General features: G+C 39.3%; 1 protein-coding gene across 1 annotated transcript in view; it reads right to left on the bottom strand.

Moving 5' to 3' along the window:
• PDE6D (phosphodiesterase 6D) overlaps positions 1-18,732 on the bottom strand; it is a 52,221-nt gene that overhangs the window by 11,011 nt on the left and 22,478 nt on the right. The gene's annotated exons all lie outside the window — the stretch shown is intronic.

Below are 18,732 nucleotides of genomic sequence, written 5' to 3' on the forward strand. Positions count from 1 at the left end.
ACTTATATAATATTGTACAGCAACTAGACTTCAAAAAAATGTGTGGTACTTTCGAGAATGAAAGAGGGTGCTAACGGGGAAGCACACTTAAATGAGTTGGTTCATGTAAAGTGCTTAGAACAGTCCCTGGGCATTTAGTAAGCAGTGTGTTAACTATTATTATTATTATTAATTATCATCTCCAATCTGGCCTCCTTGCTTCCATTCTTGACTCCTCCTCCAACCCATTCTCCTCACAGAAGGAAGTAGTTTTTTAGGACTGCAAATTAGATGTCAATCCCATTTTTTCCTTTCCACTTAAAAAAAAATGGAGTCCTTTCCATGGTTTCCAAGGTCCCCAGTCACTATCCTCTGGTCACAGTGGGCTCCTTCTTCTGTCTCCGAGACAGTAGTCTCTTCTGCCTGGGTGATGCCCGTCCAAGAGCTTCTGCCCTTACTCTTTACACCCTCAGGTCCTGGCTTCAGTGGCACCTCCTCAGAGAGACTCTTGGGACCACTCAGGTTCCAGCAGTTTCTAAATCCAAATCTGCCTGACTCCTAAGTCAGGGCTCCGTCTGTGCCCCTAGGCCAACACCTGGCCACACCTTGGCCTCCCTTAAGCAGATTTGTGATATCTCCACTTCCCCTGAGAAAAGGCTAAATACCACTCCGCCTTTGTGTATTAGCTTCCTGGTCAAAAACCTTCAGTGGATCCTCAGAGTGATCCAGGGCTCTCCATATATCTCAATGATCTCAAACTATCATTCATTCAATAAATGCTTACTGACAACCTACTAGGTGCCAAATATTGACATCAAAGTTGCATGTAAAAAAATTTAGGCAACACTGTTTCATAAAAAGGGACAAGTGGAGGGAAATAATATTTCTAAATTCATATATTATTTTATTAAAATTATGATCTTAAATATGTATGTAAAAATATGTTTTCATTGGAAAGATAAGAAATTGCCTTATACTCAGGGTCACCTTATATTTGGGCATTATTCTGATAATGTTGTGGGTTTTCTTTACTTAAAACCAAAGAACTTTACTCATTTCCTTCAAGATAATTCATACTCAAGCTGGATAATTTGCAATGATATTGAGATAATTCTCTAGTGATATTAACTCCCATTCTGACACCAATCTAAGGATGGAAGATATATAACATTTTGATTCATAGCAATTCACCAAGAAGGGAATTGGTTTACCAAGTATTATTCTATTCTAGTCTTTTTTTTTTTTTTTTTTTTTTGCGGTACACGGGCCTCTCACTGCTGTGGCCTCTCCCGTTGCGGAGCACAGGCTCCGGACGCACAGGCTCAGGGGCCATGGCTCACGGGCCCAGCCGCTCCGCGGCATGTGGGATCTTCCCGGATCGGGGCACGAACCCGCGTCCCCTGCATCGGCAGGCAGACTCTCAACCACTGCGCTACCAGGGAAGCCCTATTCTAGTCTTTTTTAAAAAAATAAACTTTATTTATTTATTTATGGCTGCATTGGGTCTGTTGTTGCACGTGGGCTTTCTCTAGTTGTGGAGAGCAGGGGCTACCCTTCGTTGCGGTGTGCGGGCTTCTCACTGTGGTGGCTTCTCTTGTTGCAGAGCACGGGCTCTAGGCACGCGGGCTCAGTAGTTGTGGCTCGCAGGCTCTAGAGCACAGGCTCAGTAGTTTTGGCATACGGGCTTAGTTGCTCCGTGTCATGTGGGATGTTCCCGGACCAGGGATTGAACCCGTGTCCCCTGCATTGGCAGGCAGATTCTTAACCACTGCGCCACCAGGGAAGTCCCTAAATAAACTTTTAATTTTAGAATAGTTTTAGATTTGCAGAAAAGCTGTAAAATAGTAGAGTTCTCATGTAGCCCACACCAGTTTCCCTTATTATAAACATTTACGTTTGTCACAACTGATGAACCGACACTGATACATTATCATTAATTAAAGTCTACAGTTTGTTCAGATTTCCTTGGTTTTAATGTAATGTCCTTTTTCTGTCCTAGGATCCCACATTACATTTAGTTGTCATGTCTCCTGAAGCTCTTCTTGGCTGTGAGAATTTCTCAGATTTCCCTTGTTTTTGATGACCTTGTTGAGGAGCACTTGTCAGGTATTTCCTGAGAGTCTCTCAGTTGGGGTTTGTCTGATGTTTTTTCTCATGATTGTGGGTTTTGGGGAGGAAGATCACTGATGTAAAGTGCCATTTTCATCACATCGTGTCAAGGGCACATACTACCAACATGATGTTGACCTCAATCGCTTGGCTGAGGCAGTGCTTGTCAGTCTTCTCCATTGTAAACAGTCTTTTTCCCTTCTTTCCATATTTTACTCTTAGAAGGTAGCTGCTGTACACAGCCTAAATTATGGTGTGGGAGTTATACTCCACCTCCCCATGGTAAGACTAACTATATAAATTATTTGGAATTATGCAGTGGAGATTGGTCTTTTCTCCCATTTATTTTTAAATCCAATTATTTATTTATATCAGTCCAGTTGGTTTTATTATCAAATGACTGTGCTCTGATACCTAAATTTTTATCTGCAACATGAAAATGTTTCAACACTAAGTGATCTATTTAAAAATATTTATTTAAGGCGTTCACCTATAAGTCTCAGGGATTCATTTGGACTGTGGGGGGGAAGATAGAGACCACAATGTATATTAGTATATAGTCACAAGGAAAAGTTGACAGAGAAGAAAACAAAATTAGTTTGGAGCAGAACACCTGGATTAGGGTTCAATTCTACCACATAATAGCTGTGTGATCTTAGATAAGTCATTTATCCTGCCTGAGTTTTTGTTTGTCAACTACCGATAATACCAAAGCCTTAAGGTTATTGCAGGATTATATGAAATGCCTACAAAAATGGTTTATAAATTGTTAAACATGATACAAATGTAGGACATTATTATATCATAATTATTCAGGATTGGAAAAAGCAAAACAAAAAAGGAAGTTCTTCTGAGCTATTTCAAATTCTCTAATAAAAGCACATTATCTTAAACGCTATATAATATTCAATAGGGAAAAATTAAAAGTTAGTGGTATTAGTTAATGGTTTTTTTTTTTTTTTTTTTTGCGGTACGCGGGCCTCTCACTGTTGTGGCCTCACCCGTTGCAGAGCACAGGCTCCGGACGCGCAGGATCAGTGGCCAATGGCTCACGGGCTCAGCCGCTCCGCGGCATGTGGGATCTTCCCGGACCGGGGCACGAACCCGCATCCCCTACATCGGCAGGTGGACTCTCAACCACTGCGCCACCAGGGAAGCCCTAGTTAATGTTTGATTTTGGTTTTACTCACTCAAAACCTTATAATTCCCAGAATATCTGTTGCAGTGCTTTTTGTTGCTCATATATTAATCAGCATTTCTTTTCCCATCTTCATCTGTTTAAGAGAACAGGTAAGACCTAATTCTACTCTATACTTCTAAATATGTTTATACTAAATATTAGATATACAGAGAGCAGAAATTGTATTTAGGGGTTTGAGTAGCTTAACCTGGAAAAAATAAAGGCAGGGATGGCTCCCTTAGATTTAGCATTTCAAATAAAACCTAACTTTAATTCCTTCTGGTTTTCTACTTCACTCACATTTTACACTGATATGTATTAACTAAGAGTTAGGTAGTTTTTTTTTTTTTTTACATCTTTATTGGAGTATAATTGCTTTACAATGGTGTGTTAGTTTCTGTTTTATATCAAAGTGAATCAGTTATACATATACATATGTTCCCATATCTCTTCCCTCTTGCGTCTCCCTCCCACCCTCCCTATCCCACCCCTCTAGGTGGTCACAAAGCACCGAGCTGATCTCCCTGTGCTATGCGGCTGCTTCCCACTAGCTATCTACCTTACATTTGGTAGTGTATATATGTCCATGCCTCTCTCTCACTTTGTCACAGCTTACCCTCCACCCTCCCCATACCCTCAAGTCCATTCTCTAGTAGGTCTGTGTCTTTATTCCTGTCTTACCCCTAGGTTCTTCATGACATTATTTTTTTCTTAAATTCCGTATATATGTGTTAGCATACGGTATTTGTCTTTCTCTTTATGACTTACTTCACTCTGTATGACAGACTCTAGGTCTATCCACCTCATTACAAAGAGCTTAATTTCGTTTCTTTTTATGGCTGAGTAATATTCCATTGTATATATGTGCCACATCTTCTTTATCCATTCATCCGATGATGGACACCTACGTTGTTTCCATCTCCTAGCTATTGTAAATAGAGCTGCAATGAACATTCTGGTACATGACTCTTTTTGAATTTTGGTTCCTCAGGGTATATGCCCAGTAGTGGGATTGCTGAGTCATATGGTAGTTCTATTTGTAGTTTTTTAAGGAACCTCCATACTGTTCTCCACAGTGGCTGTATCAATTTACATTCCCACCAACAGTGCAAGAGGGTTCCCTTTTCTCCACACCCTCTCCAGCATTTACTGTTTCTAGATTTTTTGATGATGGCCATTCTGACTGGTGTGAGATGATATCTCATTGTAGTTTTGATTTGCATTTCTCTAATGATTAATGATGGTGGGCATTCTTTCATGTGTTTGTTGGCAGTCTGCATATCTTCTTTGGAGAAATGTCTATTTAGGTCTTCTGCCCATTTTTGGATTGGGTTGTTTGCTTTTTTGTTATTGAGCTGCATGAGCTGCTTGTAAATTTTTGGAGATTAATCCTTTGTCAGTTGCTTCATTTGCAAATATTTTCTCCCATTCTGAGGGTTGTCGTTTGGTCTTGTTTATGATTTCCTTTGCTGTGCAAAAGCTTTGAAGTTTCATTAGGTCCCATTTGTTTATTTTTGTCTTTATTTCCATTTCTCTAGGAGGTGGGTCAAAAAGGATCTTGCTGTGATTTATGTCATAGAGTGTTCTGCCTATGTTTTCCTCTAAGAGTTTGATAGTTTCTGGCCTTACATTTAGGTCTTTAATCCATTTTGAGCTTATTTTTGTGTATGGTGTTAGGGAGTGATCTAATCTCATACTTTTATATGTACCTGTCCAGTTTTCCCAGCACCACTTATTGAAGAGGCTGTCCTTTCTCCACTGTACATTCCTGCCTCCTTTATCAAAGATAAGGTGACCATATGTGCGTGGGTTTATCTCTGGGCTTTCTATCCTGTTCCATTGATCTATCTTTCTGTTTTTGTGCCAGTACCATACTGTCTTGATTACTGTAACTTTGTAGTATAGTCTGAAGTCAGGGAGCCTGATTCCTAGAGCTCCGTTTTTCGTTCTCAAGATTGCTTTGGCTATTTGGGGTCTTTTGTGTTACCATACAAATTGTGAAATTTTTTGTTCTAGTTCTGTGAAAAATGCCAGTGGTAGTTTGATAGGGATTGCATTGAATCTGTAGATTGTTTTGGGTAGTAGAGTCATTTTCACAATGTTGATTCTTCCAATCCAAGAACATGGTATATCTCTCCACCTACCTGTATCATCTTTAATTTCTTTCATCAGTGTCTTATAATTTTCTGCATACAGGTCTTTTGTCTCCTTAGATAGGTTTATTCCTAGATATTTTATTCTTTTTGTTGCAATCGTAAATGGGAGTATTTTCTTGATTTCACTTTCAGATTTTTCATCATTAGTGTATAGGAATGCCAGAGATTTCTGTGCATTAATTTTGTATCCTGCTACTTTACCAAATTCATTGATTAGCTCTAGTAGTTTTCTGATAGCATCTTTAGGATTCTCTATGTATAGTATCATGTCATCTGCAAACAGTGACAGCTTTACTTCTTCTTTTCCGATTTGGATTCCTTTTATTTCCTTTCTTCTCTGACTGCTGTGGCTAAAACTTCCAAAACTATGTTGAATAAGAGTGGTGAGAGTGGGCAACCTTGTCTTGTTCCTGATCTTAGTGGAAATGCTTTCAGTTTTTCACTATTGAGGACGATGTTGGCTGTGGGTTTGTCATATATGGCCTTTATTATGTTGAGGAAAGTTCCCTCTATGCCTACTTTCTGCAGGATTTTTATCATAAATGGGTGTTGAATTTTGTCGAAAGCTTTCTGTGCATCTATTGAGATGATCATATGGTTTTTCTCCTTCAATTTGTTAATATGGTGTATCACGTTGATTGATTTGCGTATATTGAAGAATCCTTGCATTCCTGGAATAAACCCCACTTGATCATGGTGTATGATCCGTTTAATGTGCTGTTGGATTCTGTTTGCTAGTATTTTGTTGAGGATTTTTGCATCTATATTCATCAGTGATATTGGCCTGTAGTTTTCTTTCTTTGTGACATCCTTGTCTGGTTTTGGTATCAGGGTGATGGTGGCCTCGTAGAACGAGTTTGGGAGTGTTCCTCCCTCTGCTATATTTTGGAAGAGTTTGAGAAGGACAGGTGTTAGCTTTTCTCTAAGTGTTTGATAGAATTTGCCAGTGAAGCCATCTGGTCCTGGGCTTTTGTTTGTTGGAAGATTTTTAATCACAGTTTCAATTTTAGTGCTTGTGATGGGTCTGTTCATATTTTCTATTTCTTCCTGATTCAGTCTTGGCAGGTTGTGCATTTCTAAGAATTTGTCCATTTCTTCCAGGTTGTCCATTTTATTGGCATAGAGTTGCTTGTAGTAATCTCTCATGATCTTTTGTATTTCTGCAGTGTCAGTTGTTACTTCCCCTTTTTCATTTCTAATTCTATTGATCTGAGTCTTCTCCCTTTTTTTCTTGATGAGTCTGCCTAATGGTTTATCAATTTTGTTTATCTTCTCAAAGAACCAGCTTTTAGTTTTATTGATCTTTGCTATCGTTTCCTTCATTTCTTTTTCATTTATTTCTGATCTGATTTTTATGATTTCTTTCCTTCTGCTAACTTTGGGGTTTTTTTGTTCTTCAGGGAAGTCCCAGGGGATGCTTATTTTAAAAAGCAATTCTGGACTTCCCTGGTGGCACACTGGTTAAGAATCCGCCTGCCAATACAGGGGACACAGGTTCGAGCCCTGGTCCAGGAAGATCCCACATGCCGCAGAGCAACTAAGCCTGTTCACCACAACTGCTGAGCCTGCGCTCTAGAGCCCGCGAGCCACAACTACTGAGCCCACGTGCTACAACTACTGAAGCCTGGGTGCCTAGAGACTGTGCTCCCCAACAAAGACAAGCCACTTCAATGAGAAGCCTGTGCACCGCAACTAAGAGTAGCCCCTGTTCACCGCAACTAGAGAAAGCCTGCACGCAGCAAGGAAGACCCAATGCAGCCAAAAATAAATAAATAAATAAAAAAGCAATTCTATGTGCAATAAAATTGAAGTTCCACTTGTCTAGCCTTTACAATCTAATACACTGTGACTAGAGTTACATTCCTAAAGTACGAGCTGGATCATATCATTACTTCCTCTTCATAAACCTTCAAAAGACTTTCACTTCAGAGAAAACTTCCTAACTTCTTAGCTTGGCATTTAAAATTCTTTACATTGTGGCACAAACATCTCTCTAGTCTCCCTTTCTGCTTCACAGCCCTTCCTATCCCTTCCTGTACCCCATTCTCATCTAGGCACAGTGAATATACTATGCCCCATGCAACTCTACGCTCTCTGGTCAGCTTGGGCACTTGTTTGAAGTCTCTCAGGAGAGGAACCAGAAAGATCAAGAGAGTTGAGTGGCCTTTTGGGGACCTAATCAAGTGTTATGATCACCACAAGGCCACACCAGACAAGCTGATAAAAGGAGGTGGGAAGAAACCTTTCTTTAGCTTAGAGGACCCCTGTGGAGGTAACCATGATGGAGGAAAATGGGAGTAACAAAGACACAATAATTATCATTGGCAGAAGCTGGCTATAATTGCCCCAGATGTACCAATTGCAGAGCAAAGGCACCCATATCACCTCAAGAAAATCTCTCTAAAATACATCAAGTGTGACCAGTCTTTACTTCCATCGAGAGAAGGAAACACCCTTTGTCCTTTTCATATAATGCCGTAAATGTTGTAGAGCAAAACTTGTTCCCAAAAATGGCAGCTTCTCATCATGTGATGGGACTAAGAGAAAGGCAACAAAGCAGAGCTGTTCAGTACCCTAACCAACATTACACAGTTGAGAGGCAGCAGCCCAGGATTCGGAAAGATGGTCAGACTCTGAAGCTTAAGCTTCTTCCACTGTTCCCGCTGCCTCCCCATGAAAGGGGATAAAGCAACGATAAAACAACTGTCTTAGTCTTCGTGCTCCTTCTTACCCTTTCCTCCAAAGATTAAAATTCACCCTTGTTTCTATTACAACTTTAAAAATTACCATGTTTTTTTCTTAATGAAATGAAAAACAACTTATTTGTAAAAAGACTCAGAAAAACTCTTAAGTCTTCAGCACTTCTAGAAACACCAAACTGCTCAAGCCAATGGCAATTCTGGTTTCAGTCACTGGTTCCTATTCTAGGTGAAGCTGACTGCTCATGAAGTGATTCACAGGTAAAATACAGCTTTTAATTCTTTCAACCATTAGTAGTTCAGGTCTCCCTTAGTTTGCTCATTCTCCTATACCCTGAGTTTGCAGTCTTTGGATGATGCAGAGTTGAGGGTGACTATTAGGCTATGGAAGAGGAATATACATTTTTAACAATGGATGAAAAGAAATATTTTGTTTTCAAGGAAGAGAATGGGTCAAGAAGTGTTGAGTAAGGAGAAATAAAGATGCTAGTATAAAGTAAGCCATGGGGAAACACCAGAAGCATTCCCTTTGAAGTCAGAAGTAGGACAGAGATACCTTCTAGCACCACTATTATTTACTTTATTCTGGAGGTACTAGACAATACAATTATAAGAGAAAATAATATGAAATATAAAAATTGGACAAGAGAAAATAAAATTATCATTATTTGCAAGTGATATGATTATATATCTGGAAAACCCAAAAGAATCAAAAGAAAACCTACTGTAAATAATAAACAAATAAGGATGCTTGGCCCCAAATTAATACTATATTAACAAATAGCAGAAAATATAATGGAATGAAAAATCTCACAAGCAAAAGGAACAAAAAAGTTAAATACTTAGGAAGAAACATATCAAGAAAGTTGTAAACTCTGCAAGAAAAAAAACCCTCTAAATGCAACTGAGGGGCACAAAAGAAATATTAAATAAATGGAAAGACCCTAATTTTGGATGGAAAAATTAATGTCATGAAGATTAATCTGTAAATTTAATGCAATCCAAATAAGTTTAACTATAGGATTTTTAAAAAACCAGGTAAACTGATTTTAAAATTCATATGGACAATATGAGAATCATCAGGGAAATCCTGAAGAGTAACAAGCAAAAGGTAACAAGAAATACATCCTTCCAGATATTAAAACTTATAAAGCTATAGTAATTAAAATAGTGTGTAGAGCTGAACGTGACTAGGCAGGTCAATGGAAGAGAACAGAAAATTGACCAATGGAAGAGAATAGAAAAAATCATACGGAATTTAGTATATAGTAATAGAGACATTTAAAATCAGCGGCAAAAAAGATGGACTAGTGAATAAATAGTGTTAGGACAAAAGGGTGGCCATACAGAAAAATTAAATCTCTAACTCACTCCTTCTATTAAAATGTATTTCAGATAGATCAAAGTTAAAAAAGGAAGGAAGGAAGGAATAAAGGGAGGAAGGAAGGGGAAAAATACAGAGGGAAATGTGGGAATCTTTTTTATAATCTAGGAGTGGGAAAGGTCTAATATGATGAAAAATCCAGAAGGCTTTATAGGAATTCTCTTCCTTCTCTGACCAAACCTGCAAACTGCCAGAAATCTTCACTTCCTCTGTCATTGCTATATTCCTCCCACTTAAAGCCTGTAGAGGCTCCCTATTTCATATATAATTTATTCCTCCACTTGATTTAAAAAAAAAACAGTCCAGCTTTTAAACTGCAAGAAAGTTTTAGTTTTCACTATATAACCTTTTATACTGTTTGAAAAAATTTTAATCTGTATATTACTTAAAAATAAAAGCACAAATAACTTTGGTAATAATCACTTCCTAATTATTAACCAAAGGACAGGCCTAATTTTTCATGCTCTAGGTCATTTGAATTTCTTTCTTTCTTTGGAAGCTTTTCTCTTTAGTGATGATTTGGACCTGGGTTCCTCACTACTCTAATATATAATAACTTCTGCAGAAGGAGAGAATTCCAGTAGGATCTATTGAATTTGATCAGATTAATCTTTGCAGCAGCTTCTGCCATGTCAACTCTGGTGTCACGAGTTTCACTTCACTAAAGGCAGTGTGTGCGGCTTCTTTAAACAGAGGGGCAGAATTACCAGGCCACATGTTTGTACCTCCTGGCTAAAACAGACACTATAACCAGACATCTCCGAACGAATCAAGAGTTAAAAATGAGCTTCTACTTGCCAAACGGCCCTCCTCAATGCCTATTTTTGTCTTCCTCTGTCTGATTTTCTAGTACTTGCTCCCCATTACACTTCCCTTTATTCTGAACTCTCATAGGCTTTTAGCAGGTGTTTTGTGTACTAGTTACTGTTTCCCTAATTTGATTATGGGTTTCTTGAGGGCAGAAGTGTTCCCACTCATTGAGTTTATAGCAAAAACAGGGAAATCTTTGGCTGTGAGTTCCTGGCTTTTGTGTCACATCAATCAGTACCTTTCCAGTGTGCCAAAAGTAATTAGCAAAAATTTTATTTTGGAGGGGGGGTAATAGGGCTAAGAAGGATGAACAATGAAGAAATCGCTTACAAATTATTAGGTCTAGGGTACTCTACATAATGGTAGTCAATATTAGTTTTTTATAGGGTACATTTTCTTAGGAAGAATTTTTATTTTAGGATTATGCTTGAATTAAGGCAAAAAAGGGACTAATTTCTTAATTAGCATTTTATTTTTATTCTACTTTGTAAAGTACAATTTATCTCTTTTTCATGGCACTTATTAACAGGTATCTTAGAGTTACTGTATAGTTGGGTTTTTTTAATTTGTTTGTTTTTGCCGTGCCTTGTGGCATGCGGGATCTTAGTTACCACTCCCTGCAGTGGAAGTGTGGAGTTTTAACCACTGGACGGCCAGGAGGGTCCCTACTGTACTGTTCTTATTTACTTAGAACTTGGTTATCGTTTTCAGTCTTCCTTAAAAAATAATCAAATTCTAGAAATAATCTTTTCCTGCCATTGTAGTAACAATTTAGAATTATAAACTTTGGAAAATGTAATCTCTTAAAGATGCTACCAAAGTCAAAACAAGGGCACATTCCTAAACTATGCCAGAGAAAACAACAAAGACCATTAGCTCTATTAGCTTGAAATGTGACCGAGTACAAAGGAATAATTTTTTTTTTACATCTTTATTGGAGTATAATTGCTTTACAATAAGGAATCATTTTTCTCGTTTTTTTTTTTTTTGAGGTAGACGGGCCTCTCACTGCTGTGGCCTCTCCCGTTGTGGCGCACAGCCTCCGGACGCGCAGGCTCAGCGGCCATGGCTCACGGGCCCAGCCACTCCGCGGCATGTGGGATCCTCCCGGACAGGGGCACAAACCCGTGTCCCCTGCATCAGCAGGCAGACTCTCAACCACTGCGCCACCAGGGAAGCCCAGGAATCATTTTTAAATGGGCAATTATTATTATAAATAAATAGCACAGTCTCCTTTATATTTTCATACTATTTTTAGAGATTGGATAGTTTGTAAAGATAAATATGTTTGCTGGTCATTTGAATGCACACATTTAACTAGAAAAAGGTACCACATCTAAGATCCTGTGAGATTCCTTAATATAAGAGGAGAGAGAGATTGAAAGGTAGAGACGAGAGAGAGAGAGAAGAGGGAGAGAGGAGAGAGAGAAGAGAGGGAGAGAGAGAGAGGAGAGGTGGAGAGGAATGGGGAGAGAGGGAGAGAGGGAGAGAGAGGGAGAGAGAGGGAGAGAGAGGGAGAGAGAGGGAGAGGGAGGGAGGGGGAGGGAGAGGGAGAGAGAGGGAGAGAGAGAGAGAGAGAAGAGAGAGAGAAGAGAGAGAGAGAAAGAGAAGAGAGAGAGAAGGGGGGAGAGAGAGAGAGAGAGAAGGGGGAGGGGAGAGGGGGAGAGAAAAAGAAAGAAAAACAGGGAGAGTGAGCCTGCTTTTTCATACATCTGAATTTAATGTTAGCAATTTAAAACAGTTGTGTGAAAATGAAGGGTATTTTTTTTAATGAAAAAAAATTAAGTGGTTTAAAACGCTCTGCAGGAATTTACTGTTTTAAAGGTACCAAATAAGTTACCTTATAAATGGAGTAAATTTTCTGTAATATTAATGTTTAAAGCCCTAATTTGAGAGTTATAAGTGAATTTCTGTTTACTGTGATTTCTTCAGGCAGGGCACATCTATGGTAAGTCTTCACTGTGATAGGAAAGAATGTCAGTCATATTGGATAACTTCTGAAGATTATACCCCACTTAGATACAATCATATTTCAGATCTGAACCACCTAAAAGCTAGAACTTAATTTGTCACACCACTGTAATATATCTTTCCCTACTGCACAAGACCTCTCTCTTAAAAAAAGAATTCCTTTGATGTCTTCATAAAGTTACATTTTTTGTGTGTTTTTAAGCCAAAGAACCTGGAGTGCATCACTGTCACATCAATGACACCTCATAATTAGCATACACTTTCAATATGGCCTCAAGCAAGGGCCAAGACCAAATTATCTATATGGGAAACAACTTCCAGGGCAGCACTAACTTTATACAACCAAGAGAACCTGAAATTCTCTGCTATATTAGCATTTGCTGGCAGAGGAGGCTGCTGTCAATTTGCTCCTGTCACATTATTTTCTTTTGTCTCAGACAGAAGCCACAGGGGAGGCTACAGGGTTTGCTTTTCACTTGAAACAACAGCAGAGATTATGGATTCCCTCCCCTGCCTAACTTGACTACTGGCTCCTCTCCTGGAAACAGGGTAAAACTGGGGACAGAACATACCAAACAGGACGAGCAATCTGCTATTCCATGAAACTTTTGGTTGGCCACTTGGGGAACATGGAGATGTCTGTCAGAGGAAGGAAAATAAGGAAATTCTGTAGAGCTGGCTTTGACAAGAAGGTCCACTAGCTTCCTTGTTACCCTCTATGTTTCTTTGCTCCACTTCTCACTTCTTCTAATACACATTGCTGAGTCTGACTGTAAATACGATAGCTGAAAAGCAGCTGGTTCCACAACTGTCTTGCATGGTTATTCACCAAATGGACTCTCTGGGTAATCCTAGAACGTATGTTACCTGGGGAAACAACAGTTGATGGTACTGCACCAATGTCCATTTCCTGGTTTTGGTAATATACTGTGGCTATGTAAGCTGTTATCATTGAGGGTCACTGGGTGAAGGGTACAAGGAAACTCACTGATCTATTTTCACAACTTCTTGTGAGCTAAAATTATTTCAAAACGAAGTTTAAAGATAAAAAAACAGACACCCATATGTACATCCACACTACTAGTTTCTAAGACAGCATTTAAGACTCTAAGGCTGTGCTTTTCTTTATGGCCTTCAATATTCCATTGTTGTTTTACTTTACTTATGTTTAAACTTTATCACTTAGTTTTTTTCCTTAGTGATAACGAAGTAAATGATATTCAGTAATATAACAAAGATTTCAATAGGGAAATAAGGCAAACAGAGGCCTTATTTCCAAATGAAGTTAAAGAGAAACTGTAGAAAGGGTCACAAGGAGGAGATTTCTTGTCCTCCTTTGTGGTTTATCTCTCATGCTGAGAATTATAGGTTTCGGGGTGGGGGAAAGATGCAGAAGAGTTAACCAGTTAACCAGCTGCTGAGTTAAACAGCTGGTGGTGGTTTTGGACCCAGGTAACTAGAAAAGTAATGGTACCTTATAAAAAAATTTAAGAGAAAAAAAGAATTTTATTTTCGAGAGGAGGGGAAAAGAGTTGGTAACGGTATGGCAAAGGAGGATGCAACACGGAGGCCCCTCAAAAACCTCAAGGATGAAAAAGCATGTAGAACATGTAGGTGGGAAGTACACTAACGAATACTTCAAGCTACAATAATTAGTTATGGAACTAGCATAAAAATAGGCACAACGATATACTAGAAAACATAGCCGTGACCCCAGCGTATATTAAAACTTCTATACTATATGCTATATTCCAAATCACTGAAGAAAAATGACTAATTATCTCACATTCTTTACTATAACACACTACAACTGGCCTCAAGAATTAGATATAAAGAAAATATACGTGAATATTTATGTGACCTAAGGATGAAAAAGCCCTCTAAACAGACATGCAAAAGAAAAAAAATCATAAAAGGAGTAAAGAGTATACAATTTGAAAAACAATAGTTCAAGACCCGAGTGGTTTCAGCCAGAGAGGGAGAGTACTAGGGTTGGGGACAGAGATTAAAGCAGACTAGTTTATTCAAACTGTTTTAAGTTTTTACAAGATGAATATATTTGTTTATTACTTGAGTTAAGTTAATTTAAAAAGTATCTCAGAAAGTAAAACCATAGAACACCTGCTACCTCAAAATCATCATAAACAAAGTTAAGTCAAATGAAAAACTAGAAAATTATAATATGACAAGCAAAGGGACAAGGTCTTTACTATACAAGGAGCACGTATGTAAGAAAAAGACAAAATGGCTCAAAAGAACACTAGGCAAAACATGGGGGAAATGCAAGTTTTCACCTGTCAAACGGGCCCCCTGAGCCTGGCCCTCAGAGAAGGTGAGGGAGAAAGAGCTGTCTCCCCAGGGTTTCCAAGGGAGGTGCCTCCCTGGGGGAGGATCAGGTTTCAGAGAGGCAAGCAGGCAGGACGTGGTGGGGGCTCCAGGAAGAGCTCCTGGACGGAAGAGACTGTTTTTAGGATGGAAAAGGGTTTTCTGACAGGGTGGTGTTGGGGAGGACTGGGTGGAGTGTAAGGCAAGGGGATGAGACTACCAGAAAGGACTGGTGCCTGGAGGAGCCTGCATTTTGGGAGGGTACAGGAAGTTTATGGAGTCACTGAGTCATTTATAGCCTATTCTCAAGGTTTCTGACTTTACAAAATTATTTTGGTGCCAAAATTGCCCAAGGGCTTTGTTTCTTCGGGCATTGACCTTTTTGACCTTCCTTTCCAGTCAGTCACCAAGTCCTGCTATTTTCTTCCATTAAAATGCAGTTTCATATTTTCCCCCCCTATCCAATCTGCATGCTACTGCCAGACTGTTGTTTCTAAAGTATCACTTGGATCATGTCTCCTCCCTGCTCAAAAACCTTTTAGTGCTTTCTACTGTCACTGGATCAAGTATAGACACACACACTCATCCGCCACCCTGAGGTGTCTCCGGTTCACTTCAAAAACATCTGCTCCAGCCAAAGTGGTTCAATCACAGACCTGTCCCTATATGTGACACCACCCCCAAAACCTTTTTTGTGCTTTTCCTAAGCTGATTTCACACTCAAACACCCTTTCCTTTTTACTTCTCCATAGTCTAGCAAACTTTCACGTTCAGTTTCATTCCCTCATCAGTATACAATGTGGTTAAAGCACAGGCGTGGAAACTCACAGCCCTGGTTATAATCATGGCTCTGTCATTTAATGGTTTTGTGACCTTGGGCTTAGTTTCTTAAGGCTTAGTTTGCCTCAACTCCAAAATGTAATAAATACTTTTACGACTTTTGTGAAGATTCAGTAAGAACTGATGTACGTAAAACTAATACAGTGCCTGGAACAGAGTAGATTAGTAGTAGTGCCTGGAAACTCACTAGATTAGTATTCATTATTATTGTCCAAACACCCTCTTTTCTCTGAGTGTAAAGTTTTTCTTACTAGCTGGTAATAGCTTGTGAGCACTGCTGTTTTCTCTCTTATATTTAAACTTTTTATACTTCTTAACACTCAATGTGCCAAGCCCTGTGTTAGGGGCTTTACAAACACAAAACCACATGAGTTAGGTACCGCTCTATCACTTCACTTTCTGGATGGGAAAACTAAGTTTGGAGATATTAAAAACCTTACCTAGGGCTTCCCTGGTGGCGCAGTGGTTAAGAATCTGCCTGCCAATGCAGGGGACATGGGTTTGTGCCCCGGTCCGGGAAGATCCCACATGCCGCGGAGCGGCTAGGCCTGTGAGCCATGGCCGCTGAGCGGGCGCGTCCGGAGCCTGTGCTCTGCAACGGGAGAGGCCGCAACAGTGAGAGGCCCGCGTACCGCAAAAAAAACACAAAAAACAAAAAACCCTTACCTAATATTAAACAGCTAGTAAAGAGTAGAAGGAAGATGCAGGTGATTCTTTGATTGGTCTATTTTTAAGATGGAAAATTGCCTAGGATTTTCATGAATGATGGTTGGGCAGTCCTAATGAGTCAGGTCTGGTCTTCCCTCACCTGGAGATTTCTCCCAGGGAGAACTGAGCACTGTCACTAGATCCGGCTTCAGCATCACTCTCCAAACAGCCAGAGCCTGGGCTTTCCTCCAGGGACCACCATGACCCTTTGACTTTCAGAAAGAAAGCATACTAGCAGCCCCATGTTTTGTTACAAGAAGAGAGGAAGATCATTTCCAGAGTCAGAAATCATGCCATAAGGCATCAAGAACAAAAACCAGGTTTCCATCAGCAAAAAGCACCCTTTCTGAGGAGAAAAAAAGGGAGGCTCTTAATAGAAAGAGCCAAGCCTTCTGAGTACAGAAGAGGCCAACTTTTCCCAAAGGTAACGTTTAAAAGAGTGTGAGTCATAAGAGTCAGAAAGACAAAACCCTAAAGGGCAAGGGAAGGACAGACCTCACTATTAATTTATTCTTCACTCCGATGACAGTGCCAGTACATGCAATTAGAATTTCTTTTTTCTTTTTTGGTAAGAATTGAAGAAAGACAAAAATGAACCATTATATTAACTGATACTATAATTATGTTTACAAACTGATTTCCAGTGGAATCATTACACATTAGGCCTCTTTAGGAGCCTATAGTTTCCAGACTGTGAAAAAGCATTTCCTCTGAGTGAAACCTGCAAATTTTATCTCCCTAACTAAAGATAAAACTGTTTTGGCTGATAAAGGTTAAAGAACTCCTCTAAAACAACCAGAAAAGAAACCAACAGCCATACAACAAAACAACAACAACAAAAAGCAGACTTCTCATGTCTCGGAGAGTTAACATACACTGAGCTAAGGCTCAGTGTATGTTAACTCCCTGAGTTGGGAGACTGGGATTGATGGACGACCAACAGGGGTTCTGAGGTTTTGCCCTTCATTCATCCACTTGTCAAATTCTGCTCAGAGGCTCTTTGCTTGTGGAAGGAGGGCAAAGAATTTTTTTCTCTACAGTGCTTTTTGTTATTCTCTCCTGTAGGTCAAAAGAATTACGAGGACTGTTCAAATATCGTTAAGATGGCAATATTTCCCAAATTCAACTTGATCACTATCAAAATCCCAGCTGGCTTTTTTTGCAGAAATCGAAAGACTGATTCTAAAATTCATATGGACATCAAGGGACTCAGAGTAGCCAAACAATCTTGAGAAAGAAAACAAAGTTGGACAAATCACACCTCCTGATTTCAAAACTTGCTACAAAGCTACAGTAATCAAGATGGTGTGGTACTGGCATAAGGATAGACATATATATCAATGGACTAGAACTGAGAGTCCATAAATAAACCGCACATTTATGGTCAAATGATTTTCAACAAGGGTGCCAAGACAATTCAATGGGAGAAAGAATAGTCTTTTCAACAGATGGTGCTGGGATAATGGGCTATCTACATGCAAAAAAAAAAATAAAGTTGGACCCCCAACTCTCACACCATACATAAAAATTAACTCAAAGTGGATCATAGGTCCAAATGTAAGAGTTAAAATTATAAAACTCTTAGAAAAAATATAGGAGTAACTCTTTGTGACCTTGGGCTAGTTAAAGCCTTCTTAGATATGACAGACTAGAAAAACACAAGTGACAAAAGAAAAAATAAACTGAACTTCATCAAAGTTAAAAACTCTTATGCTTCAAAGGAAACCATTAAGAAAATGCAAAAACAAGGGACTTCCCTGGTGGTCCAGTGGTAAAGAATCCACCTTCCAATGCAGGGGACGTGGGTTTGATCCCTTGTCAGGGAACTAAGATCCCACGTGCTGCAGGGCAACTAAGCCCGTGTGCCACAACTACTGAGCTCGTGTGTCTCAACTAGAGAGCCTGCATGCTGCAAACTACAGAGCCCATGTGCTCTGGAACCCATGCGCCACAATAAGAGAGGAGCCCACGGGCCCCAACGAAGAGCCCACATGCCGCAAGGAAAGATCCTGCATGCCTCAACAAAGATCCCGTGTGCTGCAACTAAGATCCATCGCAGCCAAAAATAAAAACAAATAAATAATAAGTATTAAAAAAAAAAAAGAAAACGGAAAAACAACCCAAAGAATGGGAGAAAATATTTGCAAATCATAAATCTGATAAGGGAATTGTATCCAGAATTTATAAAGAACTCTTACAACTCAATAATAAGACAAATAACCCAATTAAAAAATGGACAAGAATCAGAACAGACATTTCTCCAAAGAAAATATACAAATATGGAGAAAAGGGAACCCTCTTGCACTGTTGGTGGGAATGTAAATTGATACAGCCACTATGGAGAACAGTATGGAGGTTCCTTAAAAAAACTAAAAATAGAACTACCATATGACCCAGCAATCCCACTACTGGGCATATACCCAGAGAAAACCATAATTCAAAAAGACACATGCACCCCAAATGTTCACTGCAGCACTATTTACAATAGCCAGGTCATAGAAGCAACCTAAATGCCTATCGACAGACAAATGGATAAAGAAGATGTGGTACATATGTACAATGGAATATTAC

The sequence above is a fragment of the Orcinus orca genome, chromosome 7 (genome assembly GCF_937001465.1).
Source record: "Orcinus orca chromosome 7, mOrcOrc1.1, whole genome shotgun sequence".
NCBI classification, from domain to species: domain Eukaryota; kingdom Metazoa; phylum Chordata; class Mammalia; order Artiodactyla; family Delphinidae; genus Orcinus; species Orcinus orca.